At 40.8% G+C, this 21,935-nt stretch overlaps 1 non-coding gene across 1 annotated transcript; it reads left to right on the forward strand.

Moving 5' to 3' along the window:
- The first annotated feature begins 11,766 nt into the window (after positions 1-11,766).
- On the forward strand, positions 11,767-11,930 carry LOC141425070 (U1 spliceosomal RNA). The gene has a single exon (XR_012450180.1). It is a non-coding gene; the product is annotated as a U1 spliceosomal RNA (small nuclear RNA).
- Positions 11,931-21,935: the final 10,005 nt, after the last annotated feature.

Consider the following 21,935-nt stretch of genomic DNA (forward strand, 5'->3'; position numbering starts at 1 on the left):
GATAATATTTTGTTTATTCTTCTCTTCCTTGATGCTTTGGAGTTCCAATGGCTTGCCGTTAGTATGCTGGTGATTGCTGTTCAATCTGGGGGCATATTTAGATTTGTGCTCTTAATTACCTGGAACAATTAATCACCAACTTCTGATCTGAACAAGGAGAGACCTTCAGCAGATTTCTTCTACACTTTCCATACAATGTACCCCTCCATCCCAACTCCAGAATGTACGTTTCAGAATTTTAATTTTAAATTTGTTCAAATTTATTTTATTCTTTATAAATCTATATTTGTTGATGTCATTAATATTAATAGTCCCATTATCAAGTGATTATTTGTGCTTTACTGGTACTTTGCTGTCTTTGCCTTATCTTGTCTTTCTACACTCAGAACCAGATTTTATAGGGAGAGGGTTATGTATGGAATACCCCTTCTCCTGATCCTGTGGATTCCTGGATAGCAAAGTTCTGCTTAGAGACAGATCACATCAGGCACACTGCACTATCTTGCCCTTTCTTCACAAAAAAGGAGTATAAACATATTCCGGAAGTTCTCTAACAAGACCCTCAGCATCTAATTCTTAGATTACAAGGTAGAAGAATACTACTTTTCTAGGCAATTAGAAGGCTAGATAGTAAGAAGGGAGTGGAACAGGTACAGCATCGGAAATGTGCTCAGAATAGTTCGTTCGAGGACTCTCCCAAGAATGACCTCTTATTAATGGTGAAAGGAGCCCCCTCTACACTCTCTTATGTCTAATAAATAAAAAGATTCCAAACTGAAAATTTGTCTTGTCGAATGTTCAATACCACTCCTCATTACAAATAACAACCTTGACTAAAGCCAAAAAATCTTTTCCAAGTAAAACAAAATCACAGAACACATACGACAGTGTCCAAAGGGCAAGCCAGCTTGGCCTGGGGAAAAAAAAAGTGTTCTACATCAAAGAAGTGGGGATTCTGTGCTGTGTTCTCTTATCTGCCAGTTGGCTCTTTCTCCAAGTCTGAGCTGCTGTTTAACATTCTGGGAACAAACAACACTGTTTTCCTACAAACAGTGTAAAGGGTTGGCCTTGCTGGATGAAGGAAGGAGCCTCCTGAACTCTGAATGGACTTTATTGAGACCCCAAGGGAAACACAGAGGAGTCAGACACAAAAGGAAAATATAAGGCAAAGGTTTTCTATGTCTTTAATACCATGTTTGATGAATAGAAGAGGAATGATATTGTCCTTCCCATGTGAGTTACTATGAGCTCCAACCACTCACTCCTAGCCCAGCGCTGACATTCCAACAGCAACTGCAGCCTGCAATCCAGCTGTCTTGTACACAGAGCCCACCATCATCCTGAATTGTGCTTCTCATATCCCCGTGATTTTGTTTATGTTTGTGGTACTGTTTAGTTTTCTAACTTTTGAACTTGAAAAGTGATTTCAGAACATTTGTATTCCCTGAGGCCTGATTTTCCAACTTTGGTTCTCCCGGTTTACTGGTATCACATCTTCAAAGCTGTATATCTTGGTTGACAAGTTTACCTCAGGAGATGTGGCTATGGTTCACTGACTTCAGGATTTCATGGATACAAATATATCACATTTGTTTATCCATTGTCTGACCAAACTAGTACAAAATTTTTGCCATTGCATGGTGTTCTGGGAACATTTTCACATGCTTCCTGGAGTTCTACGCAAGAATATCTCTGGACAGGCTGCACTTGGCAACCTGGTACATAGGCCTTATGCCAAATCCTAAGTGTTTCAAACAACCTACATGCTCTCCAGCAAGTCCTGTTGAGTCACCTCCTCTGAAACACTTGGTCTTTGTACATTTCCATCCAGCAGGTATAAAATGGCATTTAACTGTGCTCCATCTTGCATTTCCCTGTTTAATCTTTGTTTAGTTTTATGTGTGTTACAATGAGTGTTTCTACTTTTGGGGTTACCTTTCCACACTATGTTTTTCTTTCCTTTCTTTTTTTTTCAAACTGATGTTCTCAAATTATAAATCTTTAATTTGGAGATAAGCACTTTTTGGTAAATTTAAAGATTCCTTTAGACCCCAGAGATAATAGAGAGATAGTTATCTGCCTACTTTTTGCATATATATCCAAAATCCATGTAGAATTTATTTTTGCATATAGTGAGGACTGAAGATATAACTTTGCTTTTCCCACATAGAAAAAAATGTCCCCAGACTGTTACAAAAAGCTGGTCCCCTAGTCTCAATGCCAATTCACAAATAATAAAAGCAGGGTTTTGAGAAAAATGAAATAAGGGTATTTTTCATGAAACAAACAGGGAGAATCAACTTCTCAAAGCTCTGTCATCACCCTTTAGAGAAAATTTCCACTTTTTTAAAGGGAGTTCAGGGGCTCAATTAAAGTACATGACAAAATGATGTTGGCCTTGGTTCTACCAGTTTAATGTCTTGGTTGATAGGTTTATTTGTTCTTGGAGGTCAGAGAGACATAAGCTGGAGAAGACTGCCTGGTTTAACTGAAGAACAAAGAGTGTTAACCTTAGTCTTCTCATCATGGACAGCAAAAGAGAGACAAAGGGAAAAAAATGTCAGTTTGCATAGCAAGCAGAGTAAACGAGCCAGCATGCAAGCTGGCTACACCAAAAGTTTTTCCCTTTTGTGGGCCCAGTTACAATTTCCCTACTGCAAATTTATTACTTACACTTCTATGGAAAGGGGACATCACAGTCATATGATTGCTTTCTGCCTTTAGTTAATTTGTGGGCCCAAGTAAGGAGCTAATGCTCCTCAGTAAAAACAGCTTTTAAGCACCAATTGCACTCTCTCCCTAATACTTGGGGAAGTTAGGGTGTCAGCCAATCTGGTTTCGAACGTTTCTTGGCCAGTAACAAACCAGTACACAAAAAGGGGACAAATACCTGACATATATAAGTAAAAAAAGTTGTTTAACCCTCAAACTAGAAATAGCGTTATAAAGCAGAATACAAGAGGAATTAAATAATTTCTTGAGAGTAGGCTTTTGAAAGGACTTCCCTGGATCCTGTAGAAATACTCATCTTGTCTCTATTTAAATAGAAGGCCCTGGCTAAAAAATATGAGTTTGCCTTCTGTCAGCGGGACCTAGAAAGCTTTAATGCTAGATAGTCATACATATATGAGTACCCCTTCTATAAATCTCTCAGCTTTGGTTACCTTTTGAAAGGTCTGATACAAGAAACTCTAATGAGATTCTGACAACTCTCCCCTGCCCTTTTCTGAACAATTCTCTAAACTATTTGTCTCTGAACAATCTTCTCTGAAGATTTCATCAACTGACTTTGGTCCCTTGTCCCATCACCAGGATAAGCTTTCTTCTGGATAGTCTAATCTTGTCTCATGTTAGAGGGGAGTAACACATAGATCATATGAGAGTCAGTGCCAACACGACCCTTTTGCCCAAATGAAAGCAACAAAGAGGCTTAGAAAGAGTGGCTCTTAGGCTTGGCTTACCTGGAATCCATTTTAAGTCTAATTTTGTCGGTCTTGCAGGTGATATCCTAGCCTCTCAGAAATGTTTGGGCTGTTGTTAGAAGCTATACTTCTAAAGACTCTCTCTAGACAACAGTCTCAAAGTTTTACAAGGACAGTACAAAACAAATTCCAAGGAAAACAAATATTTTAAAAAGCTGACTCAGTTGACAGTCGTTTTCTAAGGGTTTGATTGCAAATGCTCCAGAAGGATCAGAACTGCAATGACAAAAACTTAGAATAGCCATGGTTAAAATTTTGAAAACGACTTCAGCTACTGACAGAAGAGTCTATTTATTTTCCTTGCATACAGCATTTTAGGATAATAATTATGATTGACAATATTACATCAACACCAGTAAGCTGACCTTGTTAAAATTAGGAACACATGCACACAAATCTGTAGAAGGCTAGCATCCCTAACACTTTAAATTGGAGGATGACAGCTGGGTACAGTGGTTTTTTTAATATAAGTTTGCATTTTAGAAGGTTTATGTACTTGAAGAACATTTAACATACAAAGGAGCCAGCAACAGTTAGCATCACAGTTTTATGGATGTCATATATGCATATTAATTTAGCATTTTATTCTTGGAGTAAAACCTTGAATGTTTGCCTAGATAAGATAACACTGACAAAAATCAAAACCCTTGATCTGCCACCAGACAAGGAAACAGCGCCATTAAAACCAAATAGTCCCACTTTTTATTGCTTACTTGCATCTCACATATATAGCAATGCTCACCCGGCCAAGACAAATGGATGCAGTCCAGGTTCCAAATAGTAGGGTTGCCCAAATGGCAGGCCTCTCCCATATGAGTGGTACTGACCATAAATAGCAGAAATATCAAAGGTCCTATTGACCATTTTTATATGTAAGAAGTTTAGATGCAATGCCTCTTGGATAAAAGAAAGCACTGGATGGTCATTTTATGTATACTGAACTTATACATTTTTAACTCTGTAAACATCTGTACAACATTTAGATAAAGTTTAGATACTCAGATCCACCCTGTTAGCCACAGGCATACAGGGCACTAACTATATTAGAATCATTTAAAATAATAATTGTTTAACTACAATAATTAGGTGTTCATTTAAAAACAGACACTTAAATGAACTTTTGTTCATTTTAGATTCAGTTTCCTTAGTAGTCTAAACCCTGACAAAAATCAACAGAGAACACAAGCAGTTTGTAATGAGGACTAAGCAGGGAGTTAGGTCACCAGATGACTGAGAGCCGTGGCTTTGATGTTGATAGGAATCATATCCTAGATTGCTGATTTTAACAAAATGTTTGGGTCATACAACAGGGTCTTAGCGAGCTGCAGCCCCTGGAGTCTCCCAGAAATAGCACCCTCAGTCTGAGCAACTGAGGTGAGAAACTTCTTCCCAACATATGGGAAGAGTAGATGACGCTTAGCCCAGTCTCTGAGAGTTAATGACACACAACCCAGTTTTCCAGAACTTGCCATCCCCATCTCTACAGACCCCAATAAAAGCTTGAAGTCTTAGGAACCCCCAAAACAGTGCTTCTTCTTGTCGGTCCACCTCCCATTGGAGAATGCACTCTCACTCTGCTTCCACTTTGCTTACATAAATAAATTTGTCCCAATACTCATATTGGAACACCAGCAGCATTTCCTTGTGCTCAGTTGCTTCCTGCTTCTTTGTGTCCTACTAAACTTCTTTCTTGTCTTGGTAAATTCTTTTAGCAAAAATCCCCAACCATTATTTTGATAAAGCAAAAACCTTTCCTTTAAGCCAGTTTTTATCCAAATGTTATTAAAAACAAAACAGCATTTTTAAGACAGTCTTGTTATTATAGAATTAGGCTTTAGGTTTATATCAGTACATTAATGTTTGACCTTAGAAAACCTTTTAGGTAACTCTTAGATTATAGTTAACTTAATCACACATGTAAATTTTATAAGTTCCATCTTTTATATAAAACTTACTCCACTTTTTACAATATTTTGAGCTTCCTGGGCTTTGTCCCAATCCTTCATGGTTTTTTTTTTTTGGAACAATTCTTTAGGACAAAGCTTACTGTATAAAATCCTTTTTTATCTAAAAGCATTTCTTCTTTAATATTTTTCCCAAAAACCATATCTCAAATACTTTCTATATCTTTTCCATTTGTTGATCTTTGTCACTTTTTAACTTGCATTTGTAGAAATGTTATAAAACTTTTGAACTTAGACAAAAATATTTATACCAATAAAACAAAATACTCTTAGTAGCTTTATGTTTTCATGAAAAACCATTAAAAAAATCTTAAACTGGTTTCCTATACAAAAACAATTTATAGAAATCACATTTGTTAATAGGCCTACATGTTAAAACAGAGAATTCAATTGCAAATAACATTTGCAATAGAATGACACAGGTTAGGGTCATTTGTCTCAAATACTCAAATGCCAAGATCTCTTCTCCAGGCTGCTGCTTATGTTTAGAAGGTCCCTATTTTTCTTCCCAAGTGTGAACCTGCAAATTAATCCCTGAATGCCTGCCTACACCTTAGTTAGACTTATTAAGATAAGAACTTTAGAGAACATTTTTGAAGAGACAATAGCTTTTACCTGTTAACTTCATAATAGAAGTTTACATACAGACACACACAGTTTTAATTGAGGCATTCCAAAATTGTCAATTTAAAGGCATAATTTTATTTTCTTATGGAAAAAAACTGAAAATGGGCCACAACAAACAGTCAGTTGTTTTTCTGGAATTCTAGTAGCAAAAGATGCTTTTGCCTAATTTTTAATAGGCTGATGCATTTAAAACAACACATATGTACTGTCAGATGTTTTAGCCATAGGTTAATTACAATTCTCCCTTAGGGGTAGAAAGATGGACCAAGGAGCTTTCATTCTCAGGCAGATTACAGCAGACTTCCTTTAAGTTTCTAGGTATCTTGATTTGTTTTTCCTTTATATCATCCCCTAATCATGACCTAAAGGGTCCTAAGTAAGTAATCTTGCCCTTTATGTCTCATCTTTCCCTGTGGGCATAATGAAAGGAGTACAAAGGGGCAGCAGCCTGGTAGCCTTGCCCAGACCCAAAGTAAACCCTTTGCCTGGGTCCTGGAAGACATGACACCTGTGAAGTTGACCAAGAACTACCTGGGCTGGTTATAGGGGAGACGTAGAAAGTTATTTCCCTTCTCTGTCCCACAGGGTTTCCTCTTCTGGGGAGGAGCAGAAGTGAAGGAGGAGGAAGGCATCAAGGAACCTTGTGCTCTACCTTGCAGGCCTGAATTATGAATCGTGTGAGGTGGCCTAGGCACACCCAAGGGTCCTCTGACTCTTCCATCCTAAGCTCTCCTGTTCTTTTGGGTTCCCATCCTTTACCCTTTTTTCTCCTGGGAGTCCTGCAGAGTTCTATTCAGACCCGCAGACTAGCTGACCTGCAGCACAAATCCAACCTCAGGGCAGGAATGAATGTCTTTGTTTCTCATTGTTCCCTTGGGCCCCACAAGATTTTCCCAAAGTGCTTGAAGATGAAATTGATGTTGAATTTTCCATATTAAACATGACAAACAAATACCAGACAAACAAACACCAGACAAACAAACAACCACATGGGAGTTTCCTCTCCCAGAGCCAAGACCAATAAATGGGAACCTTTAACAGAAGCCAGAGGGGGACACAAGTTCCCCCTAACCCAAATTGGGATCTTTAACAAAAGAAACACCAGATGGGGACAACAAACCCTTTCAAAATCAGATGAAGCAGATCCCCAGATTCCCTAGTCTCTTTCAACCTGAAACTTCCACCCTACAAAAAGGCACCAACTGATTCCCCCCTTTTGAGGGACCAGATGAAGATTCCAGTGGGACCTTCCCACACAAGCAGAGTCAGGTTTTAGGATGCACAGACCCAGAGATTTTTCCCCAAGTTTTAGCCAAGGCATCACAACTTCTTACACATACTCTTTTCTTTCCCCTGAGTTTCATTCAAATAGCCAGAGGTCCAGTTTGGTTGTTGGAGAAGACAAGAGGAGTTTCTGAGTGAAATCCAGCCAGAGTTTGATGCAGGGAGGGCTTCCCTACACTCAATGGAGTTAGGGCCCCCTGGGGGTCCAATACGGGCTTCACCAATTTTGTTACTGGAAAGCCCATCCCCTGGCCTATAAAGCCAATTCACCAACAATAAGAGCATAGTTTAGAGAAAAAGGAAATAAGGTTTATTATTAGTCAAAGAGGAGGACAGGGAGACTGAACATGTCAAAGCTCCATTGCCCCCTCTGAGAGAAAATGTCCACTTTTTAAAGGGGAGTTCAGAGGTTCAGTTCAAGTATATGACAAAATGCGTGTCTCACAGTAGGTGGTGGCCTTAGTTCTCCCAGTTTACTGGTGCCATATCCCTAAAGCTGTCTGTCTTAGTTAATAAGTTCATTTTTCTTGGTGCTCAGAAAGAGATAAAGGGAAGAAGACTACTTGGTTTAACTGAATCATAAAGAACGTTAACCTTGGTCTTTTTTTTAATTTTTTTTTTATTATTCATATGTGCATACAATGCTTGGGTCATTTCTCCCCCCTGCCCCCACCCCCTCCCTTACCACCCACTCCACCCCCTCCCTCTCCCCCCCACCCCCTCGCTACCCAGCAGAAACTATTTTGCCCTTATCTCTAATTTTGTTGAAGAGAGTATAAGCAATAATAGAAAGGAACAAGGCTTTTTGCTAGTTGAGATAAGGATAGCTATACAGGGAGTTGACTCACATTAATTTCCTGTGCCTGTGTGTTGCCTTCTAGATTAATTCTTTTTGATCTAAACTTTTCTGTAGTTCATGGTCTAACCTTGGTCTTCTTAGCATACAGAACAGAGAGAAACTAAGGGGAAATGTCATTTTTAGTTGCAAGCTGGCTACAACCAAATGTGTTTCCCTTTTGTATTCCTAGTTAAATTTTCTCAGCTGTTGTTTTGTTCCTTCAATTTCTATGGAAAACGAGCATCACCATCATCTAATTGCTTCTAGTCTTTAGATAATTTGTGAGCCCAAGTTAGGAATTGGTGTTCCTCAGCAAAAAGTGGATTTTAAGCACAGGTTATAAGATGTCATCCCTGATCCCCAATTCCTCCTCCTATATCAGTCAAGGTTTTTATGCAGACAATTCATTAGAGGTCAGTATGTCTCTCCACGGGCCAGTGATACACTGCTTTATCAGTAAGCCTTGAAAGTGAATAGAGCAAGTTTTTTCAGTAATGCCTTGGCCCTTTGATATGCCATATAAATTTTAAGATTTAGTTAAATAGCTCATTCAGTATGAACTAATTAATGGTTTAATCAATTGATGAAGTTAGTATCCTCACAATCCAATCACTTTTTAATAGCACCACAAGCTGAGGACCAAGCTTTCAATGCATAAGAATTTTAGAGGATATGTTTAAACCATAACATCTGACCCCAAAGGCTCATTTCCATATCATAATCCAAAAGGAATCTAATCTATTACAAGAGTTTCCCAAATGATGACAGTGTCATCATTTCTCAAAACTTCAAGTCCAAAGTCTTTTATGAGACTTTTGGCAAACTCGTAGCTGTGAGCCCCTGTAAATTCAAAATGTAAGTTACATACCTCCAACGTACAATGATGGGACAGGAATAGGAGCAAACATTCCCATTCCAAAAAGTAGGAATAGGAGAATACTGAGGAAGGATGGGACCAAAACAATATCAAAACCCAGCAGTGTGATCATCAAATCCTATAGTTTCACATCCAGCATCTGCAGCATGTGGTAGCATGATATGGTCTCCAAAGGATTTGGGCAGCCCTGCTCTGATGGCTTTATCAGCTGGAAGTCACATGGCCTTTCTTCTGGGCTGATTTGACTTGTTGTCTGTGGCTTTCCTTGGTAGACATTCCACATCCCTGGCATCTCCAGAATCCTGGGTTCTCCATTACAATTCATCTTGGCTCTCACAACTTCACTCATCACCCTCAAAGTAGCTGCCTTCAGGGATTCATACCCTGCCAAACATTTCCTGTTTTCCCAGGTCTTCCTTTGGAATTGGGGTGGAAGACTCTGTAACCTACAATTCTTGCATTCTACATGCTTGCAAAACAAGTATCACATGTATGATGTGAAGTTCTTCCATCATCTTGGGCTACTAGTAACCAGCCTTTCCCTCACCCGCCATGGTTTCAGTTGTCTCTAAGCGTCTGAATAGTTGAACATGAGGAAACACTTTCCTAGGTGGTCCTGTGAGCAAGGTGCCCTGGAGTGCTCTTCTTAAGCCATGTCTTTCACATGAGTTTACACCTTTACATCCTTGAGCCTGTGCTAGGTGGTTTCTGGTTAATTCCTGAGATACACTCAGGGCACCTTCTCTATTGTCCCTATACAAAATACTTGGATTCTTTTTAATTGTGCAGATCTTTTCAGCAATCACACTATCCTTGGTCCCAACTTTAAATGGACTCCATTTCTAGCCAAACTGCAAGTTTTTCAAATCCTTCTGCTCTGCATTTTGCTTCTTAATCTTACTATAAATCTGGTTAAAGCAGCCAGAAGTACTCATATCATAGCCTGAATGTTATGCGGACCTGAAATTTCCTCTACCAGGTTAATGAATCTGTTTCTTTTAAATTCAGCCTTTCACAAAGTCTCGGAGCATGGACAGAATGTGGACAAGTTCTTTGTCACAAAGTTCCATAATGACCTCTAGTCTAATTCCCAATAGAGTTCTTATTCCCATTTAAATCCTCATAAGCACTGTCTGCACTGTCCGCTCTCTGATCAGCATTCTGGCCTTCTGAACTCCCACCAGAATCACCCATTAAGATCCACTTACAGCATTCTAAACTTTACTAGACACCTCCAATCTTTTTCAAATTCCTCCCACAAACAAATTCCAAAGGTTCCTAAACCACATGGTCAGGTATACTCACAGACATGACTCCAATTCTGGTTCCAATCTTCTGTGTTGGTCACATTTGGATGCTATGACAAAACACATGAGAAAAATACCTAAAAGGAAGTAAGTTTATTTGGACTCACAGATTCAGAGGTTTAAGTCCATGGTCTCTTGGCTCCATTGCTTTGAGCCTGAGGTGAGGCAGAACATCATGGCAGGATGGTGTGTGGCAGAGGAGGTATTCACCTCATGGAAGCCAGGAAGCAGACAGTGTGAGAAGAAGGGCCTGGGGAAAAGATAAATCCCTTAAAGGCATGTTCCCAGTGACCTGTTTTCTCTAACCAGTCCCTGCCTTCTAAAGCCCATTAAGCTATTAAATCACTGATGGATTAATCCACTGATGAATTTTTCACCTTCATGATCCAATTGTGCCACCAGCTCTTGACCAAGCCTTCAACACATGACCATTTTTAAGGGATACTTCATATTTAAGCCATAGCACATCTCTTTTTGGCTCAAATACTGTTTATTTGCACTTCTTTGTCCTTAGCAGCTTCATAACTAGTTCATATATTTTATTGATCTTTTTCAAAGAGCAGGTTTTGGTTGTGTTTCTATTTTATTATTATTTACATTTCACAGTTTCTGCCTTCATCACTATCATCTGGCCCTCTGCCTTTCCTTGGGTCCATTATTCTGTGTACATTCAGATTGGACATTTGCCTCATTACTCTTTGGTCTTTATGTTCTAAACACAGGTATTCATTATTACAGTCTTACCTTCAAATTCTACTTTTATGCTTTACCAAGTTTGATGTTTAAGACTTGCACTAGTTTTAGGGGAGCTGTACTGAGGTTTGAGCTCAAGGCCTTATGCTTACTAGGCAGGTGCTCTACCACTTCAGCCATACCCCAGCCCAATATTTGCATTTTTAATTGAGCTCTAAATGTTTCTTAATCTCTGAATCCATACAGCTACATCCATGTAATTTTCGACAAGGCACCCAAAACATATGATGGAGAAAAGACAGCCTCTTCAACAAATGTTTTTGGGAAACTAGATATCTGTAGTCAGAACTGAAAACCATGTCTTTCACTCTATACAAACATCAACTCAAAGTGGATTAAGGGCCTTAATATAAGACCTGAGACTTTGAAGCTAACACAGGAAAGAGTAGGGAATACGCTGGAATTTATAGGTATAGGCAATAACTTCCTAAATAAAATTCCAGTGGCTCAGCAACTAAGAGAAATGATTTACAAATGGGACTACATGAAACTAAAAAGTTTCTGCACAACAAAAGAAATGGTCACCAGATTGAAGAGACAACTCACAGAATGAGAGAAAATCTACACCAGCTATACATCTGACAAGGGATTAATAACCAGAACATACAGGGAGCTCAAAAACTAAACTCCCCCCATGCTTACCTAGCAGGGAAGAGACCATGATCAAGAAGGTGGTTTTCCCAGGGTGAGGCTTATCCATTGCACTCCAGATGTGCTGACCCCTGTGATTTCCCCAAGTGTGGGAAACTCGACTGCACAATTTGTGGTAGTGGGGGACTGCGTTCGCACTCTCCCCTTAAAAAAAACTAAACTCCCCAAAAATCAACGACTCAATGAAGAAATAGACAAAGGAACTTTGTCTATTTCAAAGGAAGAAGTCCAAATATTCATATGATCCAGCAATACCACTCCTAGTGATATACTGGAAGGAATGTAAGTCAGATTACAATAAAGACATCTGTACATGCATGCTTATTGCAGCATTATTCATAATAGCCAAGATGCCCCACAGCTGATGAATGGATTAAGAATATATAGTATTGATATATAATGAAATTTTATTCAGTCATAAAGAAGAATGAAATTTTGTAGTTTTCAGGTAAATGGATGAAAGTGGAGAACATCAACCAAAGGTCACACATTTTCTCTCATATGTGAAATACAGGCACAATACAAATACAAACAGTACTATGAAAAACAGGTCATGCTAAGGGAACATCACTAATGGGAGATGGAGGGTAAAGAAAAAAAGGTGAATATGGTTGACTTTCTATATAAGAATGAATATAGAATTTTAAAATTTGTTGAAATCACCCTTAGAACTAAGGTGAAAGGAGAAAAATAGAGGGGATAAACTAATTCAGGATACAATACATATATACATGGAAATGTCATAACAAAACTATCCAGGTATGAAAAAGGAAATAAATAAAGATATGGAAACCCTGAAAAAAATCAATCCAAGATATCTGGGACACCATGAAAGGACCAAATCTATGAATCATGGGTATACAAGAAGAAGAGGAGATACACACTAAAGGCATTGACAACCTATTCAATAGAATAATAACAGAAAAATTCCCTAACCTTGAGAAAGAGAGAGTCACCCTAGTGCAGGAATCTTACAGAACACCAAACCATCAGGACCAAAAGAGGAAAACCCCCAGACACATGATCAAGACAATAAAGTACCTCAGAATAAATTTAACAAAAGAAACCAAAGACCTGTAAATGAAAACTATAAACCACTGAAGAGAGAAATCAAAGAAGACATCAGAAGATGAAAAGACCTTCCATGCTCATGGATCAGTAGAATTAACATTGTGAAAAAGGCCAGAATTGTTCTGGCAATTCGAGGTTTTTTGTGTTTTCATATATATATTTCATGATTGCTTCTTCTATTTCTGTGCAGAATGTCATTGGAATTTTTATAGGGATTGCATTGAACATGTAGATTGCTTTTGGTAGTATGACTTCTAATGAATTGTCTGTATAGGAACCTTGACCGATATAGGAGGAGGAATTGGGGATCAAGGATGACATCTTATAACCTGTGCTTAAAATCCGCTTTTTGCTGAGGAGCACTAACTCCTTACTTGGGCTCACAAATTATCTAAAGACTAGAAGTAATTAGATGATGGTGATGCTCATTTTCCATAGAAATTGAAGGAACAAAACAACAGCTGAGAAAATGTAACTAGGAATACAAAAGGGGAAAACGTTTGGTTGTAGACAGCTTGCAACTGGTTAACATTCTTTACGATTCAGTTAAACCAGATGTACAGTGTCTCTATTGTATCCTCTCTTACATTCTTTTGGGTAGAGCTGTATCATATGGCAGCTCTAGCTTACATGTTCCATTCATATTTTCTTAGCATTTTTTCATGATCTTTTACTTTTTGGTCTAATTCCTCTACTCTGTCTTCAGTTCCTGATACTGTATTTTCAGCTTGTTCCACTCTTTTGTCAAGCTTTTGATTGTGACACTTATTTAGGATATTGAATCTCCACACTGCTTTCTATAGTTGTTGTTGTACTAAGTGGCATTCCCACCATCAGTGTATAAGGTTTCTTGTTTCTCCACATCCTCGTCAGCATTTGTTGTTATTACCCCTTCTATCTGGGGTGAGATAAAATTTAAGTGCTGTCTTGATTAGCATCTCTTTTATAACCAGGGGATTTGAACACTTCTACATGTAGTTACTTGTCATTTGTCCCCCTTTCTTTGAGAATTCCCTGTTTAATTCATGTGCCCATTTCTTCATTGGGGTGTTGATTCTTTGGGGGCTGAGTTTTTTGAGTTCCCTGTAGATTCTGGATATTAGACCTTTGTCAGATGAGTAACTGGCAAAGATTTCTTTCATACTGTGGGCTGTCTCTTGAGTCTGGTGACTGTTTCCTTTGCTGTGCAGAAGCTCTTTAGTTTGATGCAGTCCTGTTTGTTCATTGCTTCTCTTAGATGCTGAGCCTTTTGAGTTCTGTTTAGGAAGTCATTCCCTATACCTATCTGTTCTAGTGTATTTCCTAACTGCTTCGTGCAGTTGTTTCGGAGCTTCAGGCCTTATATCAAGGTCTTTGATTCACTCTGAATTGATTATGGTACAGGGTGAAAGACAAGGATCTAGCTTCAGTCTTTTGCATGTGGATATCCAGTTTTCCCAGCAGCATTTGTTGAAGAGACTATTCTGCATTGTGTGTTTTGGGCTCCTTTGTTGAAGATCAGCTGGTTATAGATGCATGGGCTTATGTCTGGTTCTTCTATTCTGCTCCATTGGTCTTCCTGTCTTTTTTTGTGCCAATACTATGCTGTTTTTATTGTTATGACTCTGTAGTATAGTTTGAAGTTGGGTATTGTGATGCCTCCAGTATCGGAAAACCATTTTATGTAACAAATCACTTTTTCTTATTGTTTTAAAACTATTTGTCTTTAATTTTTGACAATTTGACTATAATGTGTGTTGGTGTATGTGTCATTAGATTCTTCCTGTTTGGCACCCTTTGAGCTTCTTTGATGATGACTTCAATCTTGGCTCCCAGGCTTGGGAAGTTTTCTCCCTTTATTTCTTTGCTGTGTTTTGATCCTGTTCTCTATTCTCTTTCTGGCACACTGATACTGCATGTACAGTTCTAGTAGATGATGCATGATAAACCTCTTAACCTACACTCCCTTGTTCTCATTCTTTTACTCCTGAAATTGGATGATTTACAATGACATGGCTTCAAATTTACTGGTCCTTTCTTCTGTTTGGCCTAGTCTACTGTTTGAATTTTTCAGTTCATTTGTTGTATTATATGTTAGTTACTTCTAAAAGTCTTCCACTTTGGAAATTCTGTTTGCTGATGCATTGCTCTCCAGACCTTGGTGAGCACCTTTCTGACCATTATTTTGAATTCCTTGTCAGGTAAACCACGTATCTTCACTTCACTAGGGCAATTGTCTTGTTCTTTTGTTTGGAACATATCTTCCTGCTTCTTTATTTTCTTTGAGTTTCTGGGTTTATTTTTTGAATTGGCTGAGACAACTGCTGTTTTCATTCTAGTCAGACAGGTTTTGTGGGGGAGAAGAATCTCAGAAACCAGTCTAGCCAGAGATTCTGAGATGCCTCTCACATCTTAGTGCCTGCCAAACCACTGTGTCTGGTTTTAGTGGCCTCCAGTGGGCCAAGTTTTATCAATATTCTGAAATAGGTGAGATAGAAACCAATCTCTAGATGCATCTGGAAAGATGGGAGTGTTGGATAGGTGTTCTGTCACACATCTATCTCCTTATCACCAGGTGAAGCTGAGTTCAGGAGTTTATTACCCACACTCTGAGCTTTTCCAGAGAAAAGATCTGTGGCAGATGTCTGCACTTTCGTTCAGATTGCACTATCTGATCTTGGGTGGGAGGGAGCTGCTAGATGTGAGCCCAGTGAATGCCTACCTCTATGTTTTCTGTGGGCTAGGGAAATTTGAGACTGCATAACCCAATAAACTCCCAGAACTAGTAGTTAAGGAGGCAATTCATTGCATAGGAACTGTAGAAATTATGATGCATGAACAACCCCTTCCAGGGGTAATCCACAGACCCTGACAACTCAGGCGCTTAGCTCCTGACAGAGGAGCAAAGGAGAAATGTTTGAGCAGTACCTGAATGCCCTTTCAGGCCCCTTGGATGTATAGTGCTTGTGTGTCCTTTTGGCTCCCAGATGCAGGCCAGGTAGGAACCCAACCCTCACATAGCAGCAAGACAAACAAGCAGACAAACACCTAATAAGAAGTGAGCAGGAGGTGTTATGTTTTATGTCCTTCTCTGCACTGTTCCTGGGAAAGAGGATAGCCCCTGGAAGTGCTTGCATACCATTTACAATCACCTGCTTAGTGTGATTGAGGAAGAGTAGTAGATACCCAGTCCCTTCAGTTGCCAAAGCTAGGTGATTTCAGGTAGAAGTCCTTTGGGAGAGAGCACTAAAATCTGGGACACTCAATGTGAAGACAAAATCCTTCCAGAAAGAATTGGTTGAACCGAATTTATCACTATGGTAAGCCAGGAGAGAAGACTCCCATTCTTCTTCCAGGAAGTCTATAGTTTGTCACTAGAGTTAATTGTCTGATGCAGACTACTTAGAAGGTCAACCATCAGCAGTGGTTGGAAGAATATGCTAGCAAATCACTTTCAAGGAAAACTTGGAGTTTTGAATTTAATCCTCTTCTCTGAGCTTATCCCAAAAGAAGGAGCCCTTGTAAGTGCTTGCACACCTATATAAAACAACTGCTTTGTTCTGTAGCCTAAGGAGACTCAAGTGTGCTAGGTGAATTAAGAACCAAAGCATGGAAACATTAGAGTTAGGGCTCTGTATGTGAGAATAGGTCTGTTTGGCCATAAACCCTAACCCATGATATTTCCTAATGTTCCATTGCAGGTCAAACATTTTGCTCTAGGCAGATTGACTATGATGTGGGCAGTCAGAACAAGAAATGAAGAGCCTTAGGAAAGTTAGTTATGTTTTAGTACTTGTTGTTGCCATCAGGCTACTCTGTGCAAGAGTTTTTACACAGATATAGGCAAAAGTGGCATCTTGTCAAGTTATTATACTTACTGTATATGCAAACCTAGCTACAGTAATATAACTGGCTGTCCCTGAGTGGTTATATAGCAGCTGTGTTATCATTTATTAGATATGTTTAGTGCACCTGCATGTGGCAATTAGCCTAAGTGTGGCCATCTTTTTTACATTTTTATCTCCTTAGGGTAATTGCTGTATAATCTACTCCAGTGATCTTTCGAGGTCTTTTGGCAAGAAGGAAGTAGCATTGTACCCATAAGCCAAAACAACAATATGACTGCAACAGGCAACCAGCAGGCCGGCTTTTGGTGGCACCCGTAGGGAGCTCCATGTATGGCCAGTATCTCCACTCATTTGTTACCAGGGTATATTTATGAGCCCACTTAACAATGGTCATACCATCCTGACCAGGCAACCCCCAAGATCTTGACTGACAAGTCAGGCCCTTGTAACTTGTCTTTGAAGTCTATCCCTTGATTTTAAATGTGCACCCAGGAGAAGAACAGCACTCTCCAGGTTTGCAAGAGAATCACTGGGTGAAAAAATATCATTAATGTTATGATACAATTTTATAGTGTGCAGGTTACTCCATTTATAAAGGTTAGCCCACTAGCCCATTTTACAGTGGGCAAGTGGCCCCACCATGGTCAGCGGCCATCAGTCCATTCTTAAAAGGTTGGGTCATGCAAATAGCTCTGGGGCAACACAGTAAAACTCTATTGTTACCCTTCCAGAAAGTTTGGAAATTTTGACTCGCAGATTTTATGACTGTCCCAGTATTGCTTTGGGCTGGCAGGTCCTGTGCTCCTCCTTGGTTGCCATTGTGGTGGCGGCTGCTATCAGTGGGGCTTCAGAGGCTGCTGTTGAAGGCTTTGCTCTATTTGCCACCACAGCGCGGTTCCCCCTGATGTAATCTGTCGCTCATTTTGACAATTTTCAGGGGTGTTTTTTTTTAAGTACTTTTCTGTTGTCCCTGCCACTGACCGCAGCTGGATTGGGGTCCTGGGTCGGGGCGCTTGGACTTGGGGTGCGTTGGGACCTTTGTGCTGGCGCATCAGCTGCTCGGGGCTCAGGCAGATGGCACCAGGGGGCCGCTTGGCCACCATGTCCAGTTCTACCGCTTCTGCCCACCTGCCCCGGGCTTGGCTCATCTCCCTCCACCACCCCATCACTCCCACCTTCACCCCCGCCACGGCACCCACAGCCTCAGTCCACCTGTTTAGCGACTAGATGCACGCTACCTAGGGCTGTGTTGTTCTCATCTCCTGCAAGTCCACCTCTAGGGCCTGGATGTGTAGTTTTAGGGCGTTTTTTTGTTTGTTTGTTTTGTTTTTGTTTTTGTTTTTTTTAGCTCTTACAACTTAGTAGCCTCGGAGGGCCTTCGCTGTGGCATATCTTCGCCCTGTGAGGAGCACCCAGTTTGTCGCTCTTGAAGCTGCTCTGGCACTTGACCTCTTTAGTGTCTCACCCACCAAGGTGAGAGCCTTTTTTAGGCTGGTTAGTGTGTCATCAACCACTTGCCATGCCTTGGGCGGGGCCCATGCTGCTAATAAGTTTTCCATTGGGAACCACATCCTGGTGGCAGCCTCATCCCTCTGGAGGTACAGATGGTTCCATAAGGCTGTTCTGAATCCTGCCCACTATGCCAATCTTAGGTCAAACGCTCTGTAGCAAGCAGCTGAATGCGTGATTTAAGCATTCTGATGCAGATAATAAAATATGTCAAATCTTCCCATGGCTCCCATTCTCTTCTTCGGACTGCCCAAATCACTATACAGCTGCCTGGTACAAAATGTTTGATCTGCATCCATCCATCACTCTCTTCCCCGCTCCTTGTCTATAAATTCCTACTTTTGCATGCTACATTCAAAGATGAACCAAATCACTCTTGACACTGAAAAATTCCGTTGCAGTGTGTTCTGTAACTATCATCATGCTCTGAAACAATGTCTGCCTTACCATACTTAAACAAAAATACTAAGTATTCTTATTTAATATTTCTCAGTGGTCCTGTCACAAAGTATCAGAGACCAACCAGGTGGCTTCAAACTACAAAAATTAATTTTTCATACTTCTGAGACCTAATTCCATAGTGAATTTGTCAGCAGAGCCGTAACACCTGTGAAGCTAGTAGGAGAGAATCCTTTGTTGCCTCCTCTGGCTGTGGTGTTGCTGCCAATCCTCTGATCCTTGGCTTTTACACACCTCACTTCAGTCTCTCCCTCTGACCCCACATGGCATTCTTCCTGTGTGTCTGGGGGTCTGTGCCTCTAATAGGGACCCCTGACATAATGGATAAGGGTACACCCTAATGATTCCAACTAAACTAGTTACATCTACAAGAAGCTTCTCTCCAAAATGAGATCACATTCAGAAACCAGAAACTAGGCCTTCAACACATCTTTGAGGAACACAATTCAACACACAGCAAGAGATAAAAAGCATTTAAAATGAATCATGAAAAAACAAGCACAACTGAAGCCAAGGGTTTGAGTTGTGAACTCATGGAGACAAATTTAATGCAGGCATTTGGGTCATTTTGTGTGAAACCCAGAGGGCAAGCTCACCAAAGATGCTATGATTTGGGTATGGTTTGAGTGATCCCCAAAGGTCCATTGTGATCTAAGCCTTCACTCCCAGGATTGGGCTATTGGGAGATGATGGAACCTTTAAGGAGTGGGGGACTAATTGGAACTCATGTAGGTGTGTCCCCTCAGAGGGTAGTTCTTAGGGGACTCCTTGGTTCCCTTTGTAAGAACATTGATATAAAAGCCTGAGTTTTACCCCACATAGCTTTTGTCCAGTTTCTGATTTAAGATGTGGCTGCTGTTCCTAACATTTGTACCCACCATTTCCATCCATCTGTCATTCTCCATGAAGTCCTCAGCAGAACTAAACCAATATAAGCACCATGCCCTTTTCCTTGTATATTCTATTATATAAGAATATACAATATTCTTATATATTATATATAAGAATATATATAATATAAGGAAAACTTTTCCTTGTATATTCTATTATAGTGAACAAAGCTGACTAAGATAAGGACCTCTTCAGAGTGTTTTCAGATGAGTAGCAAGTGGATGACAATCTTAGCAAAATGAGCCTTCCAGGAACAAGTCAAGTAGGTCCCAAAGGTGGGTTGAAAGCACTGAGGCAAAGATTATGGAGGGCTCAGTGATTCTTGGGGCATAAATTCCAGGCTGATAAAAACAAATTGTTTGTCAAAGATGACAAATGAGAAGTAGGTGCAAGAAACCCACAAATGGGAAGCAGTAACAAGGTACAAAAACACAGTGCAGCCTGGTGATTACAGCTGATCTGCAAATGGTGCAAACTTTGCTCATGCTCAGATACTTAGAAAGCTGAGACCAAACTTATTACCACCAACCCACTGACCTGCTGACCGCAGTGGGTGGAGCGAAGCTGAAGGAGAGTCACTGACTGGTGGGATATTCATATAGGAGTGTGATGATGGCATCCGCACACTCCTCAGTGTGGTTAAGTGGAACCTCCCCCACAGAGAAGGAACAGAAACCAGAATAAATCTGAGAGACCCTAACTAAGAGGGGACAACACTAGGGGATTCAAATGTGGATTTTCATATTAAGGTAGAATTAGACAGACAGTGGAAGGTACAGCTAGAACAGGGTTCTGGGAGAGCAAGCCCAGGTAGAACAAGGAGTATCTGTGGAGGTCCAGGTAGCCAGAGACTTAGGAGGCACAGAGATGGGTCATTTTTGCTATGAGATGAAGGAAGGTGCTGAGGGGTGGCAGAGGAAGGGCTCTGAAGACCTGATTATGTACTGAGGGAAAGAAGGAACTCTGGGAACACACCATTCATTAGTTGAGCAGAAGAACACAGACATAGTTAAGTGGCCTTTTTGCCTGGATTTGGAGTGGAAAGAAGGGAATAGTGGCAAATGAGCAAGAGCTTGGCTAAGAAAAGCAAGTGTCTTTGGAGGTTCCATGAATGGCAAGGTGTTTCCTCAAATGGAAGAAGAGCACCCGTGAGGACTTGATGATGGTTCAGTGGATCAGATATTTCTTGGGTGGCCACCAATCTATAAGACTCAGTGGATACAACCAACACAGCAGAGCCAGAACATGTCCACCCCACAACAGAGGGTCATTTTTCCAGTAAGATGAAGCCAAGTCTCAGTGCTCAGGCCTACGTGTTTATTTACAGTTCAAGTGGGAAGTGGGTCTTCCCCCTCTCCTGTGGTGTCTTCCTCCCACCGCCACTTTTACAAGCTCTCCTGCTCCTGATTGCTGGGCATGTGCTGCTGCTCCTGCTGGCCGGTGTGTTTGTTTACAACTCATGTGGGAGGGGGGTCTTACCTCCTCTCCTGTGGAGTTTTCCTCCCTCAGCCACTCTCACAAGCTTTGCTGCTCCTGGTTGCTGGGCGTGCGCCCCAGCTCCTACCCTCTCTGGCCAGGCCTGGCTTGTTTATTTACAGTTCCGGGAGGGATTCCCCTCCCCACCTCTTCGGCGCCCCACCCTCTTTGCTACGTGTCTTTATTCTTATTGCTTATTACTCAGTTTCTCTTTTTTCCCTGTGTGGGGGTCCGTCTGTCCAGGGGGCTATGCTGATCTGGCCCAGGGTTGTCTGTGGAAGTACCACGTACCACTTAGCTCACCTTGTGGTCCGCGTCTTCCCAAGCCGTCTGGGTGCAGGCGACTGATGGTGGCCCGGGTGCCCTCCTGGTTTCTCCGCTCAAAGTGAAGTGGAGATGCTCTGCCTAAGAATCCCTTCTTAAAATGTTTAAGCATACACTCTAGGACTGTGGGTTTTGAGGATCTTCCACTCATGACAATAAGAAGTATCCCCTATTTCTACCATATGTATTCCCTCCCTGTGTCAGTGGCACAAAGACAAACAAGGGTGGGTGTCCCTTAAAGAGAGGAGACCAATCAGATGTCTGCCTGGCTGTGTCCTGAAGGAACTTCAGTACCTCTTAGCATTGATAGTGGGGTCAGCCTTGTGACTCTGGATTGGGTTCTCCTGCCTCCTTAAGCCATATGAGGATCATCACAGAGCTGCAGACAGACCCACTCAGACTCCATAGCCTTTCAGTCATGGAGCCACAGACTCGAGCCTGAAGAGAGGGCAAATCAAGCTGCTTATTCACACACACATTCACACTGAAGTTATTACACTTATCCTTCCCCTCTCCTGGGGAAGTCCCTGACCTGTGGAACTCCTCTGAGATGTTTCTGGAAGTGGATCAAACTCCCTTTCCACCCAATGGGATG

This window comes from Castor canadensis, chromosome 7 (genome assembly GCF_047511655.1).
Source record: "Castor canadensis chromosome 7, mCasCan1.hap1v2, whole genome shotgun sequence".
Classification (NCBI taxonomy): domain Eukaryota; kingdom Metazoa; phylum Chordata; class Mammalia; order Rodentia; family Castoridae; genus Castor; species Castor canadensis.